Source organism: Corvus kubaryi, unplaced genomic scaffold, assembly GCF_017639235.1.
Source record: "Corvus kubaryi isolate FWS band 111438036 unplaced genomic scaffold, C.kubaryi_AGA036_p1.0 37284, whole genome shotgun sequence".
NCBI classification, from domain to species: Eukaryota; Metazoa; Chordata; class Aves; order Passeriformes; family Corvidae; genus Corvus; species Corvus kubaryi.
Genome location: NW_024581088.1, coordinates 3,149,003 through 3,176,777, shown reverse-complemented (window position 1 = coordinate 3,176,777; position 27,775 = coordinate 3,149,003). Strand labels below are relative to the sequence as shown.

General features: G+C 50.9%; 1 protein-coding gene across 11 annotated transcripts in view; it reads left to right on the top strand.

Annotated features, from left to right (window-relative positions):
- The first annotated feature begins 8,349 nt into the window (after positions 1-8,349).
- Positions 8,350-27,775, top strand: part of GTF2IRD1 (GTF2I repeat domain containing 1) — a 73,314-nt gene continuing 53,888 nt past the window's right edge. For 8 of the 11 annotated variants that reach the window (XM_042025883.1, XM_042025887.1, XM_042025885.1 and 5 more), the window contains exon 1: positions 8,350-8,444. The gene's annotated coding sequence lies outside the window, so the exon portion shown is untranslated. The remainder of the gene's footprint in view (positions 8,445-27,775) is intronic. The other 3 variants (XM_042025890.1, XM_042025893.1, XM_042025888.1) reach the window with 1 other exon arrangement.

Sequence of the window (27,775 nt, the reverse complement as noted above, 5' to 3'; positions counted from 1 at the left end):
CCCCCCCCCCCCCCCTTCTATTTCTTTACCTTACATTTATTGTTAAATAAAATCCGTATTAATGACTTTCACATATGGTCTTGTTTGCAGCTTAATTTGGGCAGAGGCATCTGGCACTAATCAGTTCTTAACAAAGCTCATCCCTGAACAGTGGCTTCAAGGAGGTTTTTGACCCTCTGCTCCATTGTCCCATCTTGGCTGCTGAGGGAGAGGATGGTTCCAGCAGCAGCTGTTAGTCTGTCCCCACACTATCTTCCAGGTCAACAAGAAAGTTCCCTTTTGCAGCCCAAACTCCTACAGGGACATTTACTGGGAAAAGACAGGTTTTGGGGACAGGAGGCATTATCCAGTGCAGCTGGATGAGAACAGTGAGTTTTCCATTGAGCCAGCCCTGTCTTGGGGGGAATATGCAGGGGCAGGAAGCAAAGGCCATGAGAACCATGTCCCTGCTCAGGGCAGGTGACCCCAGATCCATCTTTTGTGTAGCCCCACTATGTAATGCCTTAATGTGAATATTTACAATCAAGTGCCCAAGTCCTGTATTTTACAGATTTAATGCTGCAGTGCATCCCTTTGTTTGCAGGCATCACATTTTGATGTCATTAATTGTATGGTGAGGATTAATAAAGCATGAAGTTTAAAGATGCCTAAATCACAGTAGGAAGCTGATAATCTCTGCCAACAATAATATTTGCACTTTATTTTCATCCTAACATCCAGCCATGGAGTGGAGCTCGGGCCAGGGAGCAGCACTACTGCAAATGGACAAGGTGAGGATGTCACAGGGATCCCAACCTGCTCCTTGGGCATCACTTGGACATCCTTGGGATGCTGTGCACACAGCTAGACCAGTGATTTAAGGCTATGTTTACCAGGACCAAAGTAGGGAAGAGACATGAAGTGGCCTTTCTACATGTAAAGGTGATATCTCTACATGGATGTGTCTGCCCTGCTCTAACAGTACATCCTGTGGCCAGCCACGGTCTGTGCTCTGGGGACCCACCATCCAAGGGCATGTCCCTTTGGGATGTCCCCTCTGGAAGGGGCAAATGGTCCAGGGCTCTGGTGCTGGGAGATTTGTGAACCACCAAAGCTGTAATTTGGCTCTTGCAGAGTCTGCCTATGTCCCCCCCCCCCTGCTACAACTCCCAATGCCAATGACTTGGCTTGCTGGGGCACCACAGTGTGACAGCCCTAGGGCTGAAATTGAGGCTGGGAATGTGCTGTTTCCCTGGCAGGGCTCTTTCCTCTCCATCTCTTTGCTGCCTAACAAGCATCCTTGTCAAAATAGCTTATTTCATTCCAGAACAAAGTTACCTGAATACATTTGGAAGTTGTACTGCACTTTCAGGGTAATCAGAATTTAATTTGATGCAGTCAAGGCTCTAAAAAGATGTTATCAAGAGGAACATCAAAGCTGGATTCCTGCACTTGGAAATGCAACTGGAATGCATAGTCCAGATTTCTTATTTTATTGGAGACTTTCAAAATATTAGTCTAAATAACAAAAATTAAAAAATATCAGTCTAAAAACAAAAAAAAAATATTGAGAGTATTTGCAAATTAATGTCTTTTGTAGACGAACAAAGGCCCACTTCCTTTGCATGTCAGGGACAGTCTCTTATTAAATATTATTAATTATACCATTTGCTGTGTTGGATAATTTCTGCACTTGCAGAAATTAAATCTGAAGCTTATTTTCCTTTGTGTTGAACCATGCTGCTCTTTGGAGTCCCAATCCTGCAAAGTGAGGATGCTCCCACTCAAGAAAGGGAGACCCTGTGGGTACAGAAATGGGGGGAAAGGTGGGATGGGGACCTGGGCTGTTTCTTTTGTGCCTATGTCTCTGTTACATCCTTGGGACCTTTTATCATTCCCAGATCTTGGGATAGCTGATGGAAAGCTCCAGCTCTTCCTAGTGAATGCAATTTTGTGACAGTTCCACGTTTTATTTTCAAAGTACAATTTAGGAGGGAAGAAATGTGCCTCTGGGTCTTTTGAGTGTCAGGAAGGTTGAAAATGTGACCAAAAGGGGACCCTGGATATGGGGTGCTCCTTTTGGGGAGGTTTTATTTGATGTGGGGTGACAATGTGTTAGAGCACCAGTTGGTGCTGGGGCAGGGGATGGTGGAGCAGTGAGCTTAACCATTTTCATTGAAACACCACAATTTCTGTGCCAAGTTCAGTCAGTGTATGCCAAGCTGGTTGCAGGGGTGAGTGATGGTAGCCACTGCAGCCATCGACCCCCGCTCCTCCTTTAGCTCCTCTTTCTGCAGAGGCTGATCCCAAATGCCATCATGCCCCTGCATAGGGGACACAGGAGACAGCCCCAAACCCAGCTTTGGCCCTCAGAAATATGTCAAGGAAGCTTAGGGGGAAAGGAGGCTCAGTCAACTTTGTTAGGGAAATAGTACGGATCTTGTGTTCAAACCTTTGAAGTGTTAATTAAAAAGAATTATGCAAAGGAGCAAGGATTTGAAACATTCATTTGAATCTCAATAAGGCATCTGTATTAAAAATAGCAGCGAGATCAACTACAGATACAGCAGTTTTGGAGCAGAACAGCCCTGGCATCCTTGGTTCTGCTGAGTAGAGGGTTCCTGCCTGCTCCCTGCCCTAGATGGGTGCTGCGGAGCAGAGCACAGCACAGGGAAAATATTTTGTGCCCATTATTTAAAGACCTTGAGAGCGTTTCACTTAAAAAAACTCCAGTGGGGTCTGGTGTGGCACTTAGATGTAGAGCATGGGTAGGAAGAGAAGATGTATGGGTTGGCATGGTGGATGCAGGGCTGGGACCACTCCAGAGGCACCCAACACAGGGCACTGGACACCCCATGCAGACCGGACTTCAACCCTCCACCCAGCACAGTCCTTTCCAAGGAAACCTGGGAGAAAGTGCATCTCCAGCCCATCTCTTAACTAAAACCCCCAGCATGTTCTGGCTCTTGCTCATTCCAATAAAAAGAATCCAGGGTATTAATTATGAGATCAGTGGATAACATCGTTTACTTTTGCACTGTGCAAACCCTGCAGGAATGTCAATGCCTCCTGCCCTTGGCATCAATTCTGCAAGGGCATGAGCAGGTGGGTGCCCCAACCAGCACTGAGGGGGCTGTGGTAGGCTGGCAGCACCATTGGGGTACCAGCACCAAGACCCCAGGCCTGCAGAGAACCAACACCCTTAGTTCATTCCCAGCATGGGAGCAGGTGGATGGTGAGGGCATGGGGCCTTCAGTGGTGCTGGCTTAGCTAGGTAAGGTGCCAGGGGGTTGCAATCAAGCAGCCTCGAAGGGGAGAGCAAGGAGCTTTGCTGGGGCTGCAGTCCCATGGGAAGGGTGACAACAGGCAAAGCTGGAGCCACGCTGTAAAATTCTGCAGTGATTTCAAAGGCTGAGGCTGTAACCTCAGCTGTGGATTTGATTAAAAATGGATGAATAACAGCCTGACCTTGGGCAGGTCTCAGGCAGGCACACCCCGTCGGGAGAAGGCGATGCTCTCAGCTGAAACATGGTGTGTGGATAACCCTGATGCCTGCCTTTCCACCTCACAGAGTGCGATTTCCATGGGTTGGGCCTCACCTGTCCCTTTACAGTGCCGGAAGTCTGCAGAGAGGAATTCGGAACCGAGGGCTGGGTTGTCGGGTCCCCCTTGGATGTTGCTGGTACTTGGGGGGGTGTGTGCAGGATTCTTCATCTGCTGAACTCCAGACCCAAAACCAACCCCAGCGCTACCAACTTAGGAAAGGGCCTTTTACTCCTGCCAGGTGACATGAGGGTCGGGAATGATGGGGGAAGTCAGAACATGGGAATCTCCCTGCTCTGCTCTCCAGGAGTTCAGAGGCTCTGGTTCAGTAGCACTTCACTGGCTCTCCATAGCATGGAAATAATTCAATGGACTACAAGACAGCTAGAAAAGCCTATTATCTGTCACACTGGAGCAAATCTTTTGAGCAGCACAGCTTGGAAAAAAAGCAGGGCTGTGGGCACTTGGTGGGCAGTGAGGTGTGTGAGGTGCAGGTAGGCAGAGCAAATAGTCACTAAGCCATTGCTAAGCCCCAGTGGGCAGGGAATGGAGAGAAGGTGGGCATTTTCTTAGTCTTTCTACAAATATATTTGGGACAAACAAATATCAGCTTGGGATTCCTTGCTTATTTTTACTCAGTAGCATATACTTTGCAAAAGAATTAACACAACATTGGGCTGCTTTGAAGTACGGCTTTCCTTGTAGGAGCTGGTTTGGGACAGGATGGACTCGCTAAAAATACAGCCCCAAACCTGGTGGTCAATTTCTGAGTGCAAAATTTTGCTCTTCCAAGTGAAGGTGATGGCTGGAGAAGCTCTTCCCCCTCCACAAACGTCAAAGCCTCCCACTCAGTTATGCAGATCCCAGTATTTTCTCCTCTGGGCTTTTCCTCACGTGGTTTTTGCATCTCCCAGCCCTTCTCTGGGTGATGACAGCTCCCTGCAGCCACACTGCTCACCAGGGACCTGCCTGGGAATATGAGTTGGGGGTAGGCTTCCAGAAACATCCTGCTCTTTGATCTATAATTTAAAAACCATTTTGTTTTGTCTTGGTTCCTTTAACCAGAAATTTGCTAGAGCAAAAGAACACAATACCCCTTCAGGAAAGAAGAAATACACTCATTCTTTCAATTAAATTTCTCCTGACTTTAGTAAAACTTTTTCCCGGTTCCCTCTTCTGAAGCAGCAGCTTTTCTTTTTTTTTTAAAAATTTGTTTTTGTGATCTCCAATTCCACTGAGACAGAAGAAATCAGCATATCAGAGAAAACAACAATCCTTGTGATGCCCAGCAGCCATTAATTAACAAATTATATTTTAAAAAATTTCTGCAGATAGGATTGTTTTCTGGTGATGTTGCCTTTTCTTTTGTTGGCACTGAGACAAGGAAATTCTTTATTGCTGAGATAGAGCAGATTAAACCATCCCTCTCACACTGGATGGCTTTGTGTGGCTCATTCTTTTGGTCCCCAGATAAAATATCCTGCCCCCATTTTTACCCTGCTGTGATGGGTTCCTGCCTCGATGGGAAAGAGATGCAAGAGTATGTTTGAGCCATCCCATCTGTCCCCCAGCTGAACCAGGTGTCCTTTTCATCAGCATGAGCATCCCCAGAGGGTGGGGGTCTGAGCTAACCTGAGTGGATTCAGTTTCAGTGGAACATCTGGAGTCCCACCAGGTGGTCCACCTCCTCCCTGAAGTCCACAGCCCCAACTGGCAACAGCCCCAGGAGATCTCCTCAAGTGGTTCTACTCTCCTTCCCAGCATCTTCCCAGGCTTCTTCTCTAAATTTCAGGACTATTTTGGTCTCTCCTGTCCCTAGCTCTCATACCCCTACTCTCATACCCCACTTCTTCTCTAAATTTCAGGATTATTTTGGTCTCTCCCAGTCCCTAGCTCTCAGACCCCTACTCAGGTAGGAGTAGGCTCTGTTGGGAGTTGTTGGGACTGAGCTCCCTGTTCATGCACTGGTGGCCAACGGTGGCACCCGTGGGTCTCCAACCAACCTCATTTCAGTTCGTGGTCTCCAATGGTGAGGAGAAAAATGAGCCCCCAAAGCCAGCTGTTACAGAGCCATCCCCCAATGCTCAGCATTGGGGTCCCAGCCTTGTGACCAGCTCTGATGCCACAAGGCAAAGGGCAGAAAACTTCCCTGGGCTGTTGGAGCAAGCCAGCTGCTTGTCTTTGGCCAAAGAACCTTGGACTCCCTCTTTGCCAAGGTCCCCTCTGAGGGCCAGCATCCTTTCAAAGGCTCCAAAAAGTGTTGCCTGCAGCCTATTTGCAGTGGGGATGAGTTGAACACATGCTGGGGGACACTTAATTCTCCCAATACAGACACCATCATGTTTCTTTGACTGATCTATAAATGCTCCCTTGGGGCTGCTGGCATTAGCCTGACTCAAGTATGGCTGCAGGCAGGAGCTCCACGCTGCCCAAACCTTTGTCTGCTGCCATGGGCACCATAGGGACATAGCCCTCCTGGGAATCCAAGTGTCGCCGTTGGGGCGGTCACTACACACATGGACAGTGCCTCTTTCAAGGGCCAAAAAGCCGTTTATTAAACAAAGCAGCCTCTTTTATACACCTTTTGTATGTTATCATTCGTGTTACGTATTCATTGGCTGCTAAACTACTACAATAGACTCATTGGCTATTATTAACCACAATATACTATCATTGGCTACCTATAGTATAAGCATTCAAGCATTCAGAAAAATAACAGGAGCAAATATGTTGCTATTTTTCTCCTATTGTTTAACTTTCTTGCTTCTGTTGATACTACATTCTCACAGATAAAAATCTCACAGTCCTTCTCTAGCCAAAGTAACAGGCCTGAGCCATAATTTTACAAAGGCAACAAGGCCTTCATTTTATAAGGTTTTACTTAAATGCCACATCCAAGTGCTGCCCATACCTCTACCTGCTGCCACAAGCACTGTGGGGCCACAGTGCTTCAAGGGCAAAGAGCAGGGGACATGCACAGCCACAGCACAGAGATGTTGCATCAAAATACACTTTTTTTCACCCTCTTTTCATTAATCATGTGGATTTCCCCACTCAGGGGCCACAGGCTTGGGCGGGCAGTGTACCAGGGGAAATGATGGAGGGCACCAGCAAAAGCGGGACATGGAAATCTGCCTGTTCTGCGCAAGCAGCTCCCCTATACTGTTCTTGGTGACCTAGTTAAATTAATTTTGGTGGGTGTTTTTTTTTCTGGTGGGGTGCTGGCTTAATTAGCCAAAAGATGCCCTGATTTCTTTCTTTTGGAAAAAAATCTGAGTAAGATCTGTCATTTAATTTGTCAGCTAGTGTGTTCTCATGCACCATTCATAGTCCCAGGCACCACAGGTACGAATTGCGGACAAGCTCTGACCACCACCTCTGACCTGACTTGCCCTGAGGATTCCTACTGGAAATCTACTGGGATTTGCTGGGCCCCTGTGCAGCCCTCAGCCTATGGCTATGAGTGCAATGAGTTTGCTGGACTTGATGACATGGGGAGTGATACCTGAGGTGCTGGGTGCTTGCATGTTGCTCAACAGCACAGAAAAACCTCCTTCTATGCTCCTCCAGAAACTGGAAAAAGAGTGTTTTCTCTTAAAATGTTTTCTTCTCCCTGTGGCCCTGGAGAGGGCAGGATAATGGAGCAGCTACCGAACACATGCTTCCAGGGAAACGTGTCAGTACTTCTAAAACTTCAGAGGTTAAAACATTGTCAAGTTATTTTTAGTAGTTTTTCATTTGTTTTAATTTGCCATTCATCAATATGCAGCAAGGAACTCAGAAAAGCATCTCTTACTCCTGGTGGGTTGCTTTCCCCATGCCAAGCTATGCTGTGCTAAGCCAAGATGTGCAGACCTGAGCTGTGCAGGGACAGACTGTGCTGAGCTGAGCTGTGCTATGCCTCTGAAGCACCTCTGCTATGAAGACAGGCTGCAGAAGCTGGGGTTGTTCAGTCTGGAGAAGGCTCTGGGGAGACCCTATAGAACTTAGAGACCCTTCCAGTGCCTAAAGGGGCTCCATGACAGCTGGAGAGGGACTTTTAACAAAGGCCTGGAGACCAGAGGGCAGGGTAAGGTGGGATATTGGGAAGAATTTTTTCCCTGTGAGATGAAGCCCTGGCACAGGGTGCCCAGAGAAGCTGTGTCTGCCCCATCCCTGGAAGCGTTCAAGGTCACGTTTGACGGGGCTTGGAGCAACCTGGCCTAGTGGAAGGTGTCCCTGCCCATGGCGGGGGGGGGGGGGGTTGGAAGGTGACGGTCTTTGAGGTCCCTTTCAACCCAAACCATTGCGTGATGCTATGATTCTACGCCATGCCATGTCACGACCGACCAAGCCATGCCGAGAGAGTGCCAATCCACACTGCACCATGTCCAACCCAGCCGTGCCAACACCAACAGGTGGCGACACGTCCCCATGGCAGCCCCAGAGCCAGCCGCGTCGGGGACGCGCCGGGGACGCGCCCGCGTGGCCCCGGTACGTCTTGGCGCGTCCCCGCCGCGGCGTGAAAGGACTTCGCAGAGCTCGTCTCCGCCTTCACAAGCCCCCCCCTCTCCGTTTTCGGGCTGGTTAATCCCGTGTGTAAATGGCAGCCAATGGATGCGGCCGTTGCGCGGGGTTGGGATTAGCGGCGGGGCGAATGGCTGGCACTTTTACTGGGATTACAGAACAAAGAACTGCTCTCCGTGCCCGATTTGGGGTGTGGGGGGAAAAAAAACCAACACCCCCCTCGGGTTCTTTTCATTCTTTTAGGCCCCCATCGGGTCGTACCGGCTCCGCCCGGGAAGCGGCGGGAGGCGGGGGGAGGCGGCTCCATCCCGGCCCCCGCCCGCCCGCCCCCGCCGCTCCCGCCGCTCCCGCCGCTCCCGCCGCTCCCGCGCAGCCTCGCCGGGGGAGTCAGCAGCGCCGCGCCCCAACCGCCCGCGGTAAGGAAAAGTTTTGGCCCCCCCCCTCTTCTCTTGACGGGTCCCCCCTCCACCCCCAGTCACGGCCGTGGGGGAGCAGCGGCGGGGGGCATGTGGGGGTGGTAGGTGCGATGGGACGCAGGGGGATATTGAGACTGGGGGAATGCTGGGGAGTGATAGGGCTGGGAGGGTGTAGGGCTAAGGGATGCAAGGGGGGGCATCAAGATTCGGAGGGTGATTGGGAGCGTTAGGGCTGGGGTTTTGCAGGGGGGCATTAGGGATCCTGGGGGAGGGTAGTGCTGAGGGATGCAGCTGGACGTTAGGGCTTGGTTTGAGTGCTGGGAGATGCAGAAGGGCAACAGGGCTGCTGTACGGGTGATACGGCTGCAGGGCTTCTAAACGACATCAACGCACAGGGGATGTTAGTGGGCAGTAGGGTTGCTGGGGAGATGTTGGGACTGCAGGGTTAGGGGGGGCAGTAGGGCGGGGGGGCATGCTGGGCTCTTTAGGGCTGAGGGATGCTGGGGGCAGTTGGGCTGCTGGGGGGATGGTAGGGCTGGGGGATTCGGGGAGACATTAGGCTGGTGGGGGTTGATAGGGCTGTGGGAGTACAGTGTGGCATCAAGGCCTGGGGGATGTTGGGGAGCAAATAGGGTTGCTGGGGGGGATGCTGAGATTATTAGGACTGGAGGGGTGCTGGAGGAGGAATGTCAGGCTCATCACTGTGGGAGAGTTCGAGGGGGTAATAGGGATACTGGGAGCTCATAGTGTTAGGGGATGCTGCAGGGCAATAGGGCTGGGGGATGCTGCAGGGCAACAGAACTTGGCAGGGGTTCCGGGGATATTAGGGTTGGGAGGGATATTGAAGATCTGTAGGGCTTGGAGATGCTGGGGATATTAGAGCTGATGGGGGTGTTGAGCTCATTTGGGCTGGGGGGTCATTAGGGCTGGTGGGGAGAATGCTGGGGATGATGGTGGGCCTTGGGGTTGGTGGGATCCATGAGGGCTGTGAAGGGAGCAATAAGGCTGGGAGGACCTTAGGGGTTGGGGGTGATAGTGCTGCAGAGGGGGGTGCAGGGAGCAGTAGAGCTGGGGTGGTTGCTGGGACGGTTGAATAGAGGATGTCAGGCTGGCCCTCAGTGCACACCACCTCAGTGGTGGCCCACATCCTGAAGGCAGTTCTGGGGCCACCACCTGCCCTGGCTGCCTTGGACGGTGCCAGGCAGGAAGGGGAGCTGGAAGCAGGGCTCTGCCGGAGCTTGCCTCCTCTTCAGTGGTGTGGGGATTGGTGACAGTGCTGCTGGAAATAGAAACACAGTGTTGAGCTGATGAAGTGCTTGGGGCTTCACCTGGACTGGTCACTGGCCTTGGCACTGTGGCCCATGGGCTGAAGGAACAGGCATCCTCTACAGGGGCAAGTGGAGGATTTTCGGTGCCAAGGGATGACCGTGGTAGGGAGAAAGTTGCTCCCTGAGGAGCAGGTGCCCTTGTCCTTTCAGTGCGTGGGGTTGGCAGTGGGTTTATCTGGGATAAGCTGTAAATTGGAGTGATCCTATTAATGCATCTTGTGCAGGAGTGAGCCTTGGACCTGGTGGTGTTGTGCAGGTAATCCTGGGTGTTTGCAGTGGACTCTGGGCACAGCCAGGCGAGGGCACTTCGGGAGGTGATGGTGCCACTGAGCACCATAGCAGAGCCATGGGACTAGATGCTATGGGCATTTTGGGGTTGGTCACCACATCCGTCACCTGTCAGTGTGCAAGCTCTGGGCATTGGAACTGCCTGGGGACATCAGCATGTAGCCTTGCATAACAGGAGCCCTCAGCTTCAGGGTGTCTGCTCTTTGTGCTGCTCCCACTGAAGGAGCTGTCGGAAGTGCTGCAGCTAGGAAATAATCTTGTGGATGTGAGAGCCTTTAATTCCACAGAGACCCCAACAACGCATCCAGACCCATTAAGCTGGTTGTTGCTCATCTGAGCCCACAGAATCCCCTTCTGTGGAAACTGCTGCAGCACTTGTTCTGAAATGAGAAAGCAATATAGGGGCCACCAGGATGAGACCTGACCCTGCTGGCAGCTGAGGGGCTGGGGTGCTGGAGGCCATGTCCCAGTGCCTCTGCTGCAGCCCCTGCAGGCGGAGCAGCAAGCCCTGGCACAGCAGCATGTGCTGCCATTGGAACAATGTCAGCAGCCAGTCGTGTGTCAGAGTCATGTGTCAGGGCAGTGTGGTTCTGTGAACACCCGCAGGTCCCCTGCTCTTCTCCCTTCAGCCTTGCAGAGCCAGAGTCCCTGTGACCACCAGTGGCGGTGGCCACTAAGGGACAGCATGCCCTGCTTTGGGGCTGTGCCACTGGTTTTCCCATGCACCCTGGCTGTCCAAGCTGGCATCGCCTCTCAAAGCCACAATTTTGGGGTGAGACCTATTAGGGATCTATTGCCACTGTGGGCAGGAGAAGGGATTGGGCAGCTGCCCTCACATGATGCTTGCAGAAGCAGAGGAATGATGCCAGGGATGTGCTCTGGTGGCCACTGCTGCCTGCTTCTGCTGTCCCTCATTAGAGGGCTTTCCCATCTCTGGAGGAGCTGCTGGTGCTGCCACTGGTTGCTGCTCGTTCAGATTTTCTAATGAGAAGCTGGGATAGGTGAGCAAGAAGCTGCTCAAGGACATGTTTAGCAACCTGGCTCTACCAGCCTGGGCGAGATACAGTGCCCTTACTGGCAGCCCAGCACTTTCACAAGAACCTGGCATGTCCTTGCATGGGGGAGGAGGTGACAAGGAAGGTAGGCTTTGGGGCCAGCACAGAGGATACAGGTCTGGCTGTCCCACATGGTGTGCATCACATATAACTGGAGTGATGCTCTGCTTAAAGGAAGGAGAAAATTACCAAACCCCAAAGTCTCAGGCTAAAACACATGACCTCTCACTGCTGGAGTTAATGGGGGATTCCCATCTGCTTCTCCCACAGGAAATAGCTCAGATTTTTTTTGGCAATTTTCAATGCCCTATACTTCCTTCAGGAATTTTGGCAGTGGCAGCCCAGCAGCCAGGCTGGAGGAATGCAGAGGACTCCAGCCAGATGTTCACTGCATGGCTGACCCCTGGGGTGGGCACAGGGCTTGGTGTTGGCTATCCCCATCTTGGGCAGTGGTGTCCTGCCTGCAGTAGTGTCCTGCCCTGCCTGTCGGGGCGTGGTTATTCTGTTGTGCTGCCAGCATCCATTTGCAGATGCCTGTGGTGAGTGGAGGTGGTGGTGGTTTGTATGTGTGTGTGAGTATGTGTGAATGGATCCTGCTGCTCCAGAATGACCGGGCTGAGGTGCAAGTGGTACATGATGGTTTGGGGAAGGGGGTGATGAGTGGGTGAGGGGCTGTGTTATTGTTCTTGCTTTGCTCCTCCAGCCATGTGTGTGGCTGCGCTACACCTTGTTGGTAATGACAAAACTTCTTCAGGGCTTTACTGGGGCAGCAGAGGTTTGCCACCACCAGAGGCCTTCTCGAGGACAGGGAGGAGGAGAGGAAAGGACCTACTGGGAGCCCCTCCCGAGATGGAGATAGCTATCCGGGAGCTAAATATGTATTTATTGGCTCATTCATTGGGAAGAGCCCAGCTGAAAGCTGTGGGGAAGGGCCTCTGGTGTCCATCTGGATTATGGCCAGAGCAGTGGGGCTGGGGGTAGATAGCAGTCCCTCCTGGAGGTTTGCAAGGGAGGTGGCAGCTCTTTGCAGACTGGAGTGAAGCTTCCCAGGACTTTGCTCTGCCCTGTGGCAGCCCTGGCCCTTCACAGGGCATGTACTCTTTACATCTCTTGAAACGTTGTCTTTAAAAAGCAGTCAAGAGCTGCAGGAAGCTGTGGTGGCCCCAGGTGGGCTTTAGGAATTGTAGCCTTGGGGATTTCTGGCTTGCCATTTTGATGCTTCATTTCTTGGTGCAGCCCCCTTGGTTAAATTTGCTTCAAGCCCAAGAGTGGTGGAGCAGTGGGCTGGGCTGGGGTGTTTCTGCCAGAGAGACCCCCCCCCAAATCAGCTGGGGCATGTGGGACCACCTCATGTCTCATCCTGGTCCAGGAGCTGCTGCCAAACACCACCTTAGGAACTTCCCTAGAACACAGCAAGGCTCTCCTTGCTGTGGGAGCAAGGGAAAGAATCCGTTGAGGTGGGATGCTGTGGAGAAAAGCACTGGGTACATAGATCTCCTCCTCAGGAGCAGACTGTGCTGAGCAGTGTTTACGTGAGTCCGTGCAAATGGCTTCTGTTGGAGTTTTCTGGCTTCACGTTGTCTTGTCTCTGCTCTGTACTGGTCTGGCTGGTTTAGAAAGGCAATCTCAGTGGAATGAGTAAGGGACCAGCGAGGAGCATCACTCTGCTGCTGCACAGCCATGTGGATGTCATCATCCTTTGCCAGCGTGTCTCTCCTCAAAGCCAATCTCCACCTCTCATATGAAGAGTCAGATGTCCATCTTCATTTTCTTTAAATCTCGAACATCAAATGGAGCAAGTGCTAGTGGGTAGATTGGTGTGGACCCAGGATGGGTCCTGGAAATGTGTCATCTAGTGCCCACCTGTGTGCCTGAGACTTCTGCCCCAGGAGATTGAAGGGACAAGCCCAGGCATCTCCTGCCCATGGGTGACATCCCCTATGGGGTGTGCTAGGGTCTGGCAGTGCCCCTGAGCTGTCCAGGTGGGTGCAGAGGCTTGTGATGGGCACCACAGACCTGTTGTTGAACTGTTCCAATAGCCCCACGGGCAGATTAATACCTGGGAGCCCAGAGGGTGCTTTGAGGTGTAGAACCCTCTGGAGATGGCTGGGAAGAAAAATGTTTTTAACCATTTTTAATTTTTGGATAATTTCTTGAACTTTTTAGTGATGTGTGTGGATGCTGGTTGCTGCCAGGATTGTGTGTCCTGCTTGGCTTGGATGTACCCTGGAGGAGAAATCTCCCCCTGCAATGGATGCACAGAGGTTGGAGAGACTTACATGCTTCTGAGAGAAAAACATGGTGCCTGGGCCTTGACAGCCAGCAGCAGACTTTTCAGTCCCACTTCAAATCCCTGGACAACGTGGGATGCCGGCCATGGGTTGTGCCAGTGGCATAGGCGTATAAAAGTCCTTGGCTTCCTTCTCCCTCACTAAAAAAAAAAAAGGCAAAAAACCTTCAAAGTTTTTCAACAGGTGAATGTTGTTTGGAAGAACATAGAGGCAGTTGGTCTGGCTTAGGGAAAACTTACAGAGTGGGAGTCTTCCAGAGCAAGATGACACTGGAGAATGAAAACATTGCAGTGGGTGAGAAAGATCTCCTTGGTTTTATCTGGTTGCTGTGCTGGAAGATGCTTCACCCACCTTTAAAGGGATGAGTGCATCTCTGTGCCCAGGTTTTGGCAGAGCTCACATTATGCTTTTAGCTCCAGATGTGTCTGTGTGGATGTGTCTCCTGCCTGGTAAGCCACCTACTACTCAGTACCTGTGAGAGGTGACTTCCCTTGGGGCACTGGCTGCCGTGTCGTTCATTTGCTGCCGGGCTTCAGCCTGGTAGCACCAGAGAATTGGCTCTGGGCAGTGGAGACGGCTCTGGCCATCCCACCAAGCTGGAGGTGGCTCCCTGGAGGTGGGCAGAACTCCCGCTGACAGGACAACACATAGATTAAAAGGACAAACCCAGCCCTGCTGCTAATTAGCAGCAATCCAGCTATACCAGAAATTAACCCTATCCACTTCGTAAGGGCTCAGCTCCAGGAAGCATGCATGGCACGTCGATGGCACGATGACACGAGGGCTAGTGCCAGTAAGGCAGATGCTGCCCTCCCCTGCCTGCCCGCTGTCAGTGAATGCTGCAGGATGCTGGAAGGTTTTGGGTGAAGCTTGAGACAAGCTGCTGGTCCATACCCTGCTGCAGGGCTGAGATCCCAGAGGGACATTGGTGGCAAGGATAGGGTTTTCTCTGGATGGATGCTGCTGCTTAGGCTTTCGCAAGAGGTACCATAGAGGATGGGTTGCATTCATGGTAGGATGGATACTGAGTCTGGTGGGATGGGTATTTTGGCATGTCTCCCCTGGCACTGATAGGATGGGGCTGCGCCCACTGTGGCTGTGCTTTGGGATCTGTTTGCGGCTTCCACCAAAGCCACACTCCTTCCCACTGGGCTGGATCTCTCTGCTTGTTTCATGGCAGGGTAGGAGACAGGGATGGAAAAACCTGTAGGAAAGGCAGGATTATGTCTCCCTAATTAGTAGGGGCCTGATTATCATTTCTTCCCAGAGCTCTGGTAATGATTAAATATGTTGGAATTATCTTTTATTATTTGTATTGCATTATTATTTAGAAGGCTGGGACCCTGTTTGCTGTGCAGACAGGGAATGACAGTCCTTGCCAGGAGGAATGCTGTCTCTGGCTTCCTGGTCTGGGTAGATTGGGGGTTGAGCTCTGTGTGCCTGTGGCATTACCCAAATTGCTACAGCAACTCCCCATCCCGGCACTTAAAAGGATTTAAAGCATTGAATTGGATGTCTTTTTGCTTGCATGTGCGTCACATCTGTTTTAGTATGGGGGAAAAAAAATGTGCATTACTGTGACCTCTAAAATCATGGTTTGTATAGAGATTTAAAATTATATATATATATATATATATTTTACACCAGGATTGTCAAAGCCCAGGCATTGGCCAGTGCTTTTAGATGCTCTGGCATTACTGTTGGAGGGCTACAATAAAGCAATCTTGTTAGGTAAACATAATGATGTTACGAGCCACCATCTGCTGAAGAGCTGCTGTAGGGAGCAGTGGGAGCTGCCTCCTGTACTGCTGCTCCCCTGCTACTTCCTGCTGCCTGGTGTCAGATGTGTCCTAGGAGAAACACGAGTGGCTGGTATGGATGGAGAAAAGGCTTTTTCTTATGGCTTCCTTCCTCTTAGTCAGCTGGGATATGAGCTGTTGAACCCTTCCAACTGGTGAGAACCAATTCCCACTGGAGCGTAGTGGGGTGATGGTAGGGTCATTGGCAAGTTTCCCAAAAATTGGGCCACCACATTGCTGAGCTGTGGAGACCCAGATGTATAGGGATGCTCTGGTCTGTGAGGACACCATGAGATGCCACCAAGTCCCTGGGTCCCACAGCATCATCCTTGCTCCCACCTGAGCAGTGGGACAACACCATCCTGGTGGCAGCAGGGACCCCCACACCCCCCTGGGTGTAAACTTGCAGTCACTGGCATGAGGGATTGCACTTGGTCAGCAAAATATGTGAGGAACTTCGCTTGTTTAAAATGCCTTTGGGGTTTGGGTCTTAAATAAACATCCTGGTTGAGGTTTGGGTTGGAGGTTTTCATCCTGGGAAAGGCAGGCGTGGGGGGAAGGGAGCTGCACCAGTGCCCTGAGCCTGCATGCACCTTCTGACAAGGTTAAAAATTAGCTTCATTAGAAGAGGATCACTGGAAATAAATTGCTCTGCACCCTTTAGGGGAATCGGTGGGCTGTAGTTTCATCTTGTCTTTCTGGGGAAAAATGCCCAGAAACCGTTTAAGTGAAATTACAGCATTTTACCCTGAGCTAGAGTTTGGTATTTTTGGCCACCAAAATGCGCACATCTCCATGCCTCCAGATGAAGTTCATCCAGAATCTTGAATCACGGAACCACAGAATGGCTTGGGTTGGAAGGAACATTAAAGATCGTCTTGTCCCACCCCCTGCCATGGGCAGGGACACCTTCCACTAAGCCAGGTTGCTCCAAGCCCCATCGAACCTGACCTTGAACACTTCCAGGGATGGGGCAGCCACAGCTTCTCTGGGCACCCTGTGCCATCAAAGGTGAGGGGTTTGCTGGAGTTCACTGCATGTGCCAGTCCCCTGCCACCCCTGTCCCATAGCTCCTTGGGAGATGCCAGGCTGGGAAAGGAGCATGCTGGGCATCAGGATCCCACAAGCAGAGTGCCCCAGTGCTGTTACTACAGATCCACAGGCAGAAGCGAGTGGATGGTGACATTTAACAGGCTGTTAAACATTAAACTTGTCAGAATTAGTGTCAGGCTGTTTTGGGTTTGTTTGTTTGTTTAAAATGAGAGGGGAGAAAAAAGACATTTAAGAGAGACGAGCATGACCCATGTCATGCACTGATCAACCTGGTGCAGTGTGGCCCTGTCTCTTCCTGTATGAGCTCTTGGAGTGAAGACCTGGCTCTGGGATGGACCCAGGACCCACCTGTGCCCTTCCCATAGCTCCTTGCTGGATCCTGCTGCATCCATTCCCCTCAAATACTTGTCAGTTAGGTGGGCTAATTTTCCCCTCCACCTGTCTAAAGGTTTGGAGGGTGGAAGAGTGAGATCAGTCCCACTTCTCACTGGTACTGTCTTCCCACAGCCACCTGCCAGCTTTCCCTATGCCACCCATCTGAAGATTATGTGCTCTCTTGAAAACTTCTTTGTTTCCCCACATTTTCTGTTGTAATTTATGTACAATGCCACTGCTTGTTGGATAACAAGGTCTTTATCTCTGTGGGAATTACACCTGCAGAAATCCAGCCCTATTGCTGCCTGCATGAGGCTCTCCATGATAAAAGACAACTCCAGCACCACTGCTGTAATGAAAATGTTTCCTCTACTTTTGCATCTGGCAAGAGTGATGCTTGGCTCCCCTCTGCACCTCATCTCAGTGCTCTCTGATCATCAGCTGCTCGGGTTGGGGCTTGAACCCTGATAAATTTTCTCCCCCCCTTGATTTATTTCTCTCTCCCCTAGCAGCATAGGGTCCTTGAATATATTTTTTCTCCTTTTGGTTAATTTTTTTTTTTCCTGCAAGCAAGATGCATATTTCAACACTTACTGACCTTTGGGTGTGCTGCGGACTGATGTGGCGATGCCAATGGACAGAGCAGAGAGTGTGTGTCCCACAGGGCCAGGGTTGCCTGTGGTCAAGGCTGGTAGCACACTCCTGGAAAGGGCTATTTTTAACTGCTGGGCTGGTGCTGGGTTCCCGTCAATGCACTTGAGCACGTAGGCGTCCTTTATTATTTTAAACACGATCATTCAAAATAATGTGGAATTGTCTCTGCTGTGGGGAGCTGCTGCTGTGGATGCTGCAGAATATGGCTTTTGCGTGCTATGGGGGTCTCATCCGTGTCTAGACTGGTGGGTGGATTTTGCGGTGGCGTTGTCCCCATGGGGCGTGGAACCTGGTGCCTGTTGGCAGCTTGAGCTGGCACTTTGGAGGTGCAAGACCAGAAGAGCAGAAGGGAAAATGTCTCCCATCAGGGCTGCAGGTGCGGAGAGCAGCGGGAGGGTGCTGGCTGATGGCTGGCTTGTCTACATGTGCTGCCCCATGTCCTCATGGCTCCACACTCTACCAAAACCAAAATGGCAGCTACTGGTGCATACAACATTGCTTGTCTGTGAGCCAGGACATGTTGCTAGGGTATCTCTCTTCTTCCTCCTCCCCATAACACTCTTTGTGCCTGGATATGGTTCAGGGAATGCCAAGCTGAGTCTATACCCCCACTGTGTGCTCCCTGCCTGAAAGCCATTGTGATACCTATGGAAAACCTTCCAGCAAACACCATTCCTCTCAACCCTATGTGCTGTGGGTGTGCCAGGTTATCTATCCTCCTACCTTTACTTACCCACTTTTCTCAGTGATGCTATGACAGATATTTAAGCCCAGAACCTTCCTTCCCAGTATTGATTTTGCTTTCTGCTTGAGTCTGTGCAGTGCTATTGGTATTTGGAGTAGCTTGAAGGATGCTGTAGAGAGACAGGCTGCCACTTTGGGGTGCTTTGTGTCCTCAGTATCAAGGCAACGGACATGGGGGCTGGGGGAGGTGTTCACGGGGATGGAGCAGTATCCCTCCTTGGAGGTGCTGATATCTGGGGGGGTCATGGTTTGGGGCTGTAAGAAGCACTCCTTGAAGATGCTGGAGAGATGCAAGATCACACTCAGCTCCTGGGGAAAGCCTCTTCAGGATGGCTGGGCTGGTTTCTCCTCCCAGTCCCAAATCATTGGCCTTGGGTAGAGGTTAAGGTGCTTCCTCCTATCTTGAGGAGAAACAGCATTTTGCTTTGAATCAGGTTTTGGGGCTCTATCTGGGTCAACAGGTTATCAGAGGATGAGGCAGAGTAGCTGAAATAAATCCTATTTAAATATTTACCTGCCCACTGTAAAGTAGTTCTGTGTTTACCTGCCCTGGCTGCATGTGGAGCGAAGAGCTGTGCTGAGTGCTTGCCAGCTCCCTGGGCACAGCATCTGCACCCTTGCTGCACCCTTTGCCTAATTGCTTCCCACCCCTTTAAGAAGAACTGATTGAGAAATGAATTCACAATCCCAAGCTTTGTGGATCCAAATGTAGATGCTGTGACTGCTGTGGAGTGGGGTGGATGAGGGCGAGTGTGCTGCTTCTGGTACTTCTGACTGAAGCAAGAGGTAATTAGGGGGTTTTGGTGTTGGGGTGATTTGATGTTCGAAAAGTCTTATTTTTACTGGTTCCCACAAATTTTGTGGCATATGAGGCTGCGTGGGTCTTGATGGGGTTTGGGTGATGGGTCTGTGCTCAGCAATGTCCTGAATTGGGGTGATGGAGAGGCTGAGTTGGTCTCTGGTGGCACATCCCCTCATTGCCCAACTCACAGATGATCACATTGGAGAGTTCCCATTTTTCAACTCAACAAGCCTGTGTACAAAAACTAAGCTGTGAACCCCAAAAATAAGCCATATGCTCTCTGCCTTCCCTGTCACAAGGTGGTCTTCCTTTACTCAGCCCCCAAAATCTCCTTTTTGGAGGACCCAGACCCACCCTCCCCAGTCTCACGTGTCCTGGAAGCATCACCAGCCGGGAGCTAAGTCAGCATCAAGCCACCTCTCACACACACTCTCATGGTTTCATGATGCAGATATATTTATTTTCTGTTATTTACGAGGTACCTGAGCCAAGCTCTTCCTTCGCCTGGAGGCAAGGAACCAGGGTGCTGTATGGCTGCTTTGACACCCTAATCCTGCCCCGGGCACCCCAGGAGGTGGTGGGTACTGGACCTTGGGTGCTTATTTCCCTGGCCTTGCATCTAAAGTAGGCTCTGAATTCGGGACGCTGCTTCTCTTGGCGCTTTGTCGGGCGCCAGAGCTGCCGATTAAGGGAAACGTGCCACAAGGCAGGTTTGCTTTGCAGGATTAAAAGCAAATAAATATTTATGCATTATGCAAAGCAGCTCTGATAAGATATGTGTGTCATTGGGAATTTGAAGCAGTTTTGACTTGGCCCTGAGATGAAGGGGTGTGCGTGTCGATGCGGTATGGAGGCTTAAAGGGACGTTGCTTCTCCTGCTGCAGAAAAATAAAAATAGAGAGAGAAAAACAAGGGGTTTCTTGCTTCTTGGGCTGCTCTCGTCTTGGGTTTCACCATCTCCTGCATCACTGTGTCTTTAGCTGCAGAAATGGAGAAGAGCCAGGGAGAGGGCAGTGCAGGCAGCATTTTGGATGCAAATATAATGCTGGCCCTGCTCCTAATATTCACTGTGTTTACATGGAAATGCAAACAACTGTTGACTTAGTTTCAATAGATAATGTATTTCATAACACAGTGGAAATGAGAATTAAGCTGGAATTTAGCAGGAGGGAACATGTGTTTCTGCAAGACCTCAGGCTCTGCTGGTCCCATGGTGTTGGGGGGCACCTCTGCCAATGATTTCCCTGGCTAATCCTTTCCGAAACAGTGTGAGTAGGACAAGGGCAGGGCTGGGTGGCTGCAGGCTCAGGGAGCCCAGCTGACCCACTGGTGAACAAGGGTTATAGGGACTGGGGCTGGTCTGGGCCAGTTTCTTCCTGGGAAAGAAGGGCCTCGTGTGCTCTGGGGGGGGTCGAGGTGTCAGGGAAGGGAAATGCTGTCCCAAGCTGCTGTGTTCGAGCCTGAGTGATGACAAGTCCTGGGAAGGAGGAGGTATCAGCAGCTAGGTCACCTTGTCCCGATGTGACTCCGAGCAGAAACACGTGGGAGAGGACCTGGCTTGTTTTTGGGCCGGATCCTGGCCAGCCTGGAGCCATCCTCTCAGGGCTCCCTGGGGCCAGCCCAGGCAGCCTTTGAATCAGAGCTGTGATCAGAGCCACTCCCACTTCATCTGCCCTAGGCTGCCACTCTCCCCACCCCACTGCAGCCCAAATACCTCTGGGAGCACCAGGTGAGACCCTGGCACCACAGCAAATCCCTCAAGATGCTGTGCTGTCCTTCCCAGGTGAAGGTACCGGTGTGTACACACAGTTCCTCAGAGCCCCAAGAGGCAGAGATGTTGCTGGGGGGTTGCAATCAGCAACTGTCCCTGGACGTGGGTCTGTCCTGTCCATCTGTCCCTGTCCCTGGCTAGCTGCCATCAGCACAGCAAGGCTTATGGTGCTCAGGGCTCAGTGTTAAAAACAGCCAAGCCCCTGTGAATGTGGTGGGGGGCAATCTTGCAGAGTGCACCCAAGATGTATTAGACACTGGAGCTGTGGGGATGGTCACACTGGTGGGGACACCTTGGCTGGAGGTGGCATGGCTCCACCAGCCAGTGGTGCAAAGCAGGACCTAGTGTTGCTGCCCCAGTTGGGATGCTGGGCAGCCCCAGTTCCATCCCCAGTGGCTTCCTGTGTCTTGCCTTGACGTGGAAGGTGATGTCCCTGCCTGGGGTTTGTGGGAGCCGTGGCACCCACAGCTGTTTGGGTCTGGCAGCAGCAGTGATACTGAGCCTTGATAGTACTGCAGTATTGGTGGGGTTTGCATGGGAAATGGCAGGTTTTGCAGCTGGTGTCATGGCCAGAGGCTGCTTGGGGAGGAAATGGGGATCCTGGCTGGCTGCTCCTCCCAGGCAGCACTGTCAATGCCTGCCTCACTTGATGGGTCATACCAGGGCAGGTGCATGCTTGGCTTCACCCAAGGCTCCTCCATTGCCAGTGTGAGTCACTTGTCCCATGCAAGATGCCCAGTTCTGGGCAGGCATTGAGATTGTGGGTGACAAGGAGCCGCTGGCAGTAGCTCTCCACACACAGGCTCCCACTGTGGGGTTGGGATGACCCAGGACCTGCTCTCACCTTTGTGACTCATCCCATAAAATAAAATAAGGGAGAAGGGAGCAGGGAGCAGACAGGAGTGGGAAGCTCAGGGCATGGGATACTCCTATCTCTGAGCTTTCTTTCATCCCTTTAAAAAGACGTTTTATTTTTTTAATGAGTTTATTTATGTAGCCAGCCTGGATTAGCAAACAGCCCATCCTGTAACACACTGAATACTCAGTACTGAGACACCAGTAACCAGAGAGAAATATTAGAGATAAAATTAAACATAATGAGATTATGTGGTATCTCTCTGTCAGGGACCATCTTACACAGAGCAAACTAATTGCCTGTGCAGAGCAGAAAGTGGGTGATGAATGGTGTCTGGGAGCTGGGAAGGGGCTGGTGCCATGAATAGCAGCTTTGCAAAAGAAAAAAGCATTGGGGTTGAGTGAGGAGCAAGATGAGGTGCCCAACAGCATTTGGGGGACTGGGGTGGAGTATCTTCTGCTCAGCCCTTGTGGACTCATTGTCCCCAGCAATGAGTTGCTGCTGCAACAAGGGTTTTTGTATATTTGCAGTTTGATTAGCCTTTTGCTAGACAATAATCATAATCATAATCTGGTTATGTCCCTCTAACTGTCCGGTTAGAGGGACAAGGTGGATGTGCCAATTGAGGCAAGAGCCAGGATTGGGCATCAAGCACTGTTCAGGGAAAGCAAACCCCCTACCAGCGTGTGGGGCCAGGGCTGCATCACCGGGGGCACGATATATATGGGATTTTTCCTTAATTTAGTGGGGAAAAATATATTTTAAAAAAGCAAAAAGCATGTGTCTTTGTAATATAAAATTCAAGTTAGGCTCTTAGTGACTTCGTGGAAAACAACAGGCTTTTTATATTGGCTCTTGGGGTAGGATGAGAGCAGGCTAGAATAAAGATTTACAGTCTTTGGGAGATTAAAGGCCCTTGGTACATTGTTCAAATACCACGAGATTAGTTTCCAAGGAGACGGATACCAGTTGCCATAGGCACCGGGGGCCAGGAATTAGGATTGCGATTTTTTATCCTGATCACGCAACCGGTAGCTGAATGCTGTTAAAACTGGGCTTTAAATAACCCCAGTGTTAGTGTATGCACTGCCGAACCAGAGGCAGGGAACAGAGTCTGCCTGCCTTTCCCCTGCTCCAGCACCCACTCAGGCTTGCAAGGTGGGACCCAAGTGCTGATGGAAGGGTGCAAGGGGGTACAGGGCTGGGGACCCAGGTTGATGCAATCCCAAGACCTGCCTTGCAGGTTATCCTATGGCTTCTGAGTTCATTTCACCTCATTTTTTCACTAAGCAAGGGATTGCCGGCATCTTCTTGAAATAACCAGCAGTCATGGTGGTGCAGGGGCTAGGGATCATCATAGATTCATGGAATCATGTGGTTTGAAGGGGATCTTAAAGGTCATTTAGTTCCACCCCCACCCCTGACATGGGCAGGGACACCTTCCACTAGACCAGTGGGATGTACCAGGGGGTAGAATTATCAGCCTGCTAATTTTGGCTTCCCCTGGCCACTTGCTTCTGGGAAGTGCAACCTGAGCCCTGGCACTTGAGGTGCCAGATCTGCACCTCTTCTTCTTCTAGGAACTGCCAAGCAGCATGCTTTTATATGGGAAGGGGTGCTGAGCTCCCTGATGCAGGCAGAGTTTTGGGGCTGGGCATCCCCCTGGGAAGGGAGGCTCAGCTCTGGGAGGTGTACAGGTCCCAGGTCCCAGGTCCCTGTGGCTGGGTGGTTCTGCTCACTCACCAGCCACCATGAAGTTCATCTTGGCGTCACTGAACCCAGCCATTCATGCGGGGCTGCCAGGGCAGGATCCAGCTTTCCATGCATGGTCCTTGCAGCATCCCTCCCTGCTATAGTGGGAATGCTCCAATTAACACTTTTCCCCCCCTTGTTTTCCTTTAAAATTTCTTTAATAAATGAAGAGGCAGTTGCTGGAAGCAAGAGCTTCTGTGCCTGCCTGACGTGAGATTGTGGCATGGAAACTTGTCTGGAACCGAAAGCTGTGCTGCTGGAGCTCCGCAGGCAGAGTGATGCCCCAGCAGCTGCCATGCCATGGAAATGTTTATCCTGGGGGGGACGAGATACAGCTTCTGATGGGCACTTGATCCTCTTCTGTCTCTCTTTGCACTAGACAGATGCTTGCTATAATTTTACTATATTATATTAAGGTATGCACCTAGGCTAGGCTTACGGAAATTGAGGTGGTAGCAGAATGCAATGCCCTGGTTGGAGACAGAAAGTGAAATTCCACACTTTTCCCTGTGGGAGCCCCCAGTTTGATCTTTGCTTCTTTTGTAAGTGGGACTAAACCACAGCAGGTGTCAGATTATCCAGGAAAGTGGAGCTGAGGCAGTGATGCTGGTGAATGTTGTGGTGCCAGTGTGTACGTGAGGAGGTTTTCCAGCAGATGCCTTGGGTTTTGTGGGCAAAATAAAACAGGGAAGAAGGTGTTTGGTCATGAGAGCTTGCTCTGCCTTGTACTACCCAGTTGGAAGGAACCAGGCTGGGGAGATACACGGTTGGGGAGAGCCAACGGAGGCAGTGAGGTAAGAGCTACTGGCATAGTAAGGATGCAGGCACAAGGAGTGCCTGCATCCTCACTGTGCTGGTAGCACTGTGGCCCAGACTGTACCAGAGGCTGTTTGCCCCCCAGCTCTGCTGCTTTCAGTCTTTGGAAAAGTGTATCACCTTGAAAAGCTGATACCAGCTTGATACCTTTCAATCCCGGAAAAGCTGGTAGCCCATGGCTTGAACAGGAGCAGTCTTCCCTGGGTTAAGAACTGGCTGGATGGCCAGGCCCAGAGAGTGGTGGTGAACAGTGCTACATCCAGTTGGCAGCCAGTCACCAGTGGTGTCCCTCAGGGATCAGTGCCGGGACCAGTCCTGTTTCATATCTTCATTGATGAACTGGATGAGGGAGTTGAGTCCACCATCAGTAAATTTGCAGATGGCACCAAGATGGGAGCATGTGTCAGTCTGTTGGAGGATAGGAGGGCTCTGCAAAGGGACCTGGGCAGGCTGGATAGATGGGCCGAGTCCAACAACATGAAGTTTAACAAGTCCAAGTGCCTAGTGCTGCACTTTGGCCACAACACCCCCCTGCAGCACTACAGGCTGGGAACAGAGTGCCAGGCAGAAAGGGACCATGGGGTACTGATTGACAGCCGACTGAACATGAGCCAGCAGTGTGCCCAGGTGGCCAAGAAGGCCAATGGCATCCTGGCCTGTATCAGGAATAGTGTGGCCAGGAGGACCAGGGAAGTCATTCTTCCTCTGTACTTGGCACTGGTGAGGCTGCACCTTGAGTGCTGTGTCCAGTTCTGGGCCCCTCAGTTCAGGAAGGACGCTGAGATGCTCAAATGCATCCAGAGGAGGGCAGCAAGGCTGGTGAAGGGCCTGGAACACAAGCCCTATGAAGAACAGCTGAGAGAGCTGGGGTTGTTTAGCCTGGAAAAAAGGAGGCTCAGGGGAGACCTTATCACTCTGTCTGAAAGGTGGTCACAGCCAGGTGGGGCTTGGTCTCTTCTCCCAGGCGACCACTGACAGAACGAGAGGACACAGTCTTAAGCTGCACCAGGGGAAGTTTAGGTTGGACATCAGGAAAAAATTCTTCACAGAAAGAGTGATTGGGCACTGGAATTGTCTGCCCAGGGAGGTGGTGGACTCACCATCTCTGGACATGTTTAAAAAAAGCCTGGACCTGACACTCAGTGCTATGGTTTAGTTGATGAGGAGGTGTTAGGTCATAGGTTGGACTTGATGATCTCAAAGGTCTTTTCCAACCTAGTTCATTCTGTGATTCTGTGAAAAGTAGCAAAATAGAAGGGAATTTTTGGATTTGTGGAGAGATGTGGCAGCAGTTCTGGGGCAGCAGATGGACCAGGTTGGAGACTGGGGGTGCACCGAGACTCATGTTTCGGGGACCAGATGTGCCTCAGCAGATGCTTCTCACACTGGGGATATCAGCAGCATGGCACCTCAGGTCCCTCAAAACCCAGAGCTCCTTGCTTGTCCCAGGAGAGCTGTGCTGCCAGGGCACAGGGTATGGATTAGGGCTTTTCGGAGTGTTCAGGCAGTTGAGGATATTTCTGAGCATTTTGTGAGTGCCCTGGACCACAGTTATATCTGCTGTACCACTGACATTGGTGCTAATGGTGCAGCTCACCAACCATCTGTTAGGGATGCAGTAAACCATCCTGGCATGGGCATGATTTGCATAGCTTGAGATAGGGATGATGTGGCCACAGAGGCTGAAGGCTGGCACTGAATTAGGTGTAAGGGATTACAGTTTAGCTGGGCAGAACAGGTGGGTTAAAGCAAATTGCCCATGTGGAGCAGAAATCTCCACTGCTGCAGCAAAAAACCCAAGGACAGCTGTTTGGCAAGCATGGGACCGTGTCACAGTGCTCCTGCATCCAAGACGGCTTTGGTCACATCTGCTCCACTGATACTGGTGTTTGCTTAAGCAAATAGAAAAAAACACAAATGGAAATTCAAGCCTGGTCCCTCCCCTGGCTTTTGCCCTTGCTGTGGCTGATGGGGTTTCCAGGGCTTTTTGCTCAAACAGCTCACCAGGCACCTGGCTGATCACAGCCACCTGCAAAAGAGAGACCTCCAAAATCCCTGGGATGGAGTGGAACAGGGAAATACCCTCTGAGTCCCTGCCCCTTCCTCGTTGGTGAGATAACCCTTAGCCTGAGTCCTGCCCCGAAGCAACGTCCCTGGATGGGACGCAGGGATGGGCCCCTCAGTTGGAGCAGTCACAGTGTCCTGGTACTAGCAAAGGACATTATTTCTCACTCTGTCTCCAATTAGGATGACTCCTGATTGATTTTAAAGCATGTTTAATGATAGCCAGGGCTAATTGCTTAAGTATCTTCCAGAGCCAGTGTAAGCTTTGAAAATTCTTTTAAATGTTTCCTCATGGAGTAACAGGTGATTACAAATAAAATCACTGTCATCTCATCATTATGTACATGGGCTGGCAGTGGTCCTCCCAGCAGATGGGCTTGAGTGCACTGGTCCTGCTCCCTTGGTCCTGGCAGGATGGAGATGGCTGAATATGGTGCCCAACATCCTATGGCTCATCAAACATTTTGGGTAGCCAGGAAACCCAAGTACCTTCAAAAGTCTCCCACCCCCAGCTGTGCTTTCCTCTGCTCTAATATACCCCCAGGCTGCCCCTCCACTACCCAGGATGGTAAATATAATATTATATATATATATATAATCTATATATATAATATATATATATATATAATCTATGTTTCATCGAGATTGATATATATGGGGGTTTTTTGTTTGGGGTTTTTTTTTTTTTTGCTGGAACTGGGGTTGGTTCGTTTGGACCTCCCACCACCTCATCTGAACCACTGAGGCAGCAGGTAGAATTTTCCTGGAAAAATGAGTAAGTGGATAATTTCCTGCCACTCTTGTGTGGAACTGTGGTCAGGACCAGTGCAATGGTCAATTTTTCTCTTTCCTCTTTTTTTTTCTTCTTTTTTTTAAACCTCCAGTGTGCTGAATAGTCAAAGCTGTCATTAATTTTGATTCCTGTTTAGCTCCCTGAACGGGGAACTGGTCCACACCAGTACCAGGCTTTATAAACATTCTGGGTGGACAGGCCTGGGAGGATTTTCATGGTGATATTAGGATCTCCATAGGGCAAGCAGGCAGCAATGGCAGCATCTCTTTAGGGCTCTCTGTGATGTTCCCTAGGTTTTTGCTTCTCCCTTGCTGGGTGCTGGGTCTTCAAGTTGTTGCCCTTGGGTGTAGTTGGTACCTTAAGGGCCGAGCTAGAATATGCAGCCATGACATCCACCTGTGGGTTTGGGTTGGGGCACCAGACTGAGAATACTTTGCCCCAAGACGGTTTTGAGGTCTGATGTCCTTCCCAGGTTCTCAGTACAAGAGATGCTTCACATGGTAGGAATAGACAGAGTTATGTTTGTAAGACACAGTAGACCAACAGGAAAAAACAAATTAATTAGTTTAAACCCAGTATGTTCTAGGCCAGTTTGGACAGGGCTTTGAGCACCTGGTCTGGCAGAAAGTGTTTCTGCCCATGGCAGGGGATTGGAATGTGATGGATTTTCAAGGTCCCTTACAAACCAAACCATTCCATGATTCTGTGATTCAGTATTGGTAACAAAAACTCCAGTATTGGTAGAAGTCAGTGTAACAAGCAACAATTGTGGGATGTACTCCATCCCTCCTGGGCATTTAGTTGTTCCCGTCTCCCACTATGCACTGGGTTTGGCCCTGGGTAATTCCCAAAAAAGGGGTCATTGCCTTGCCTTTTTTTTGCTGGCAAGG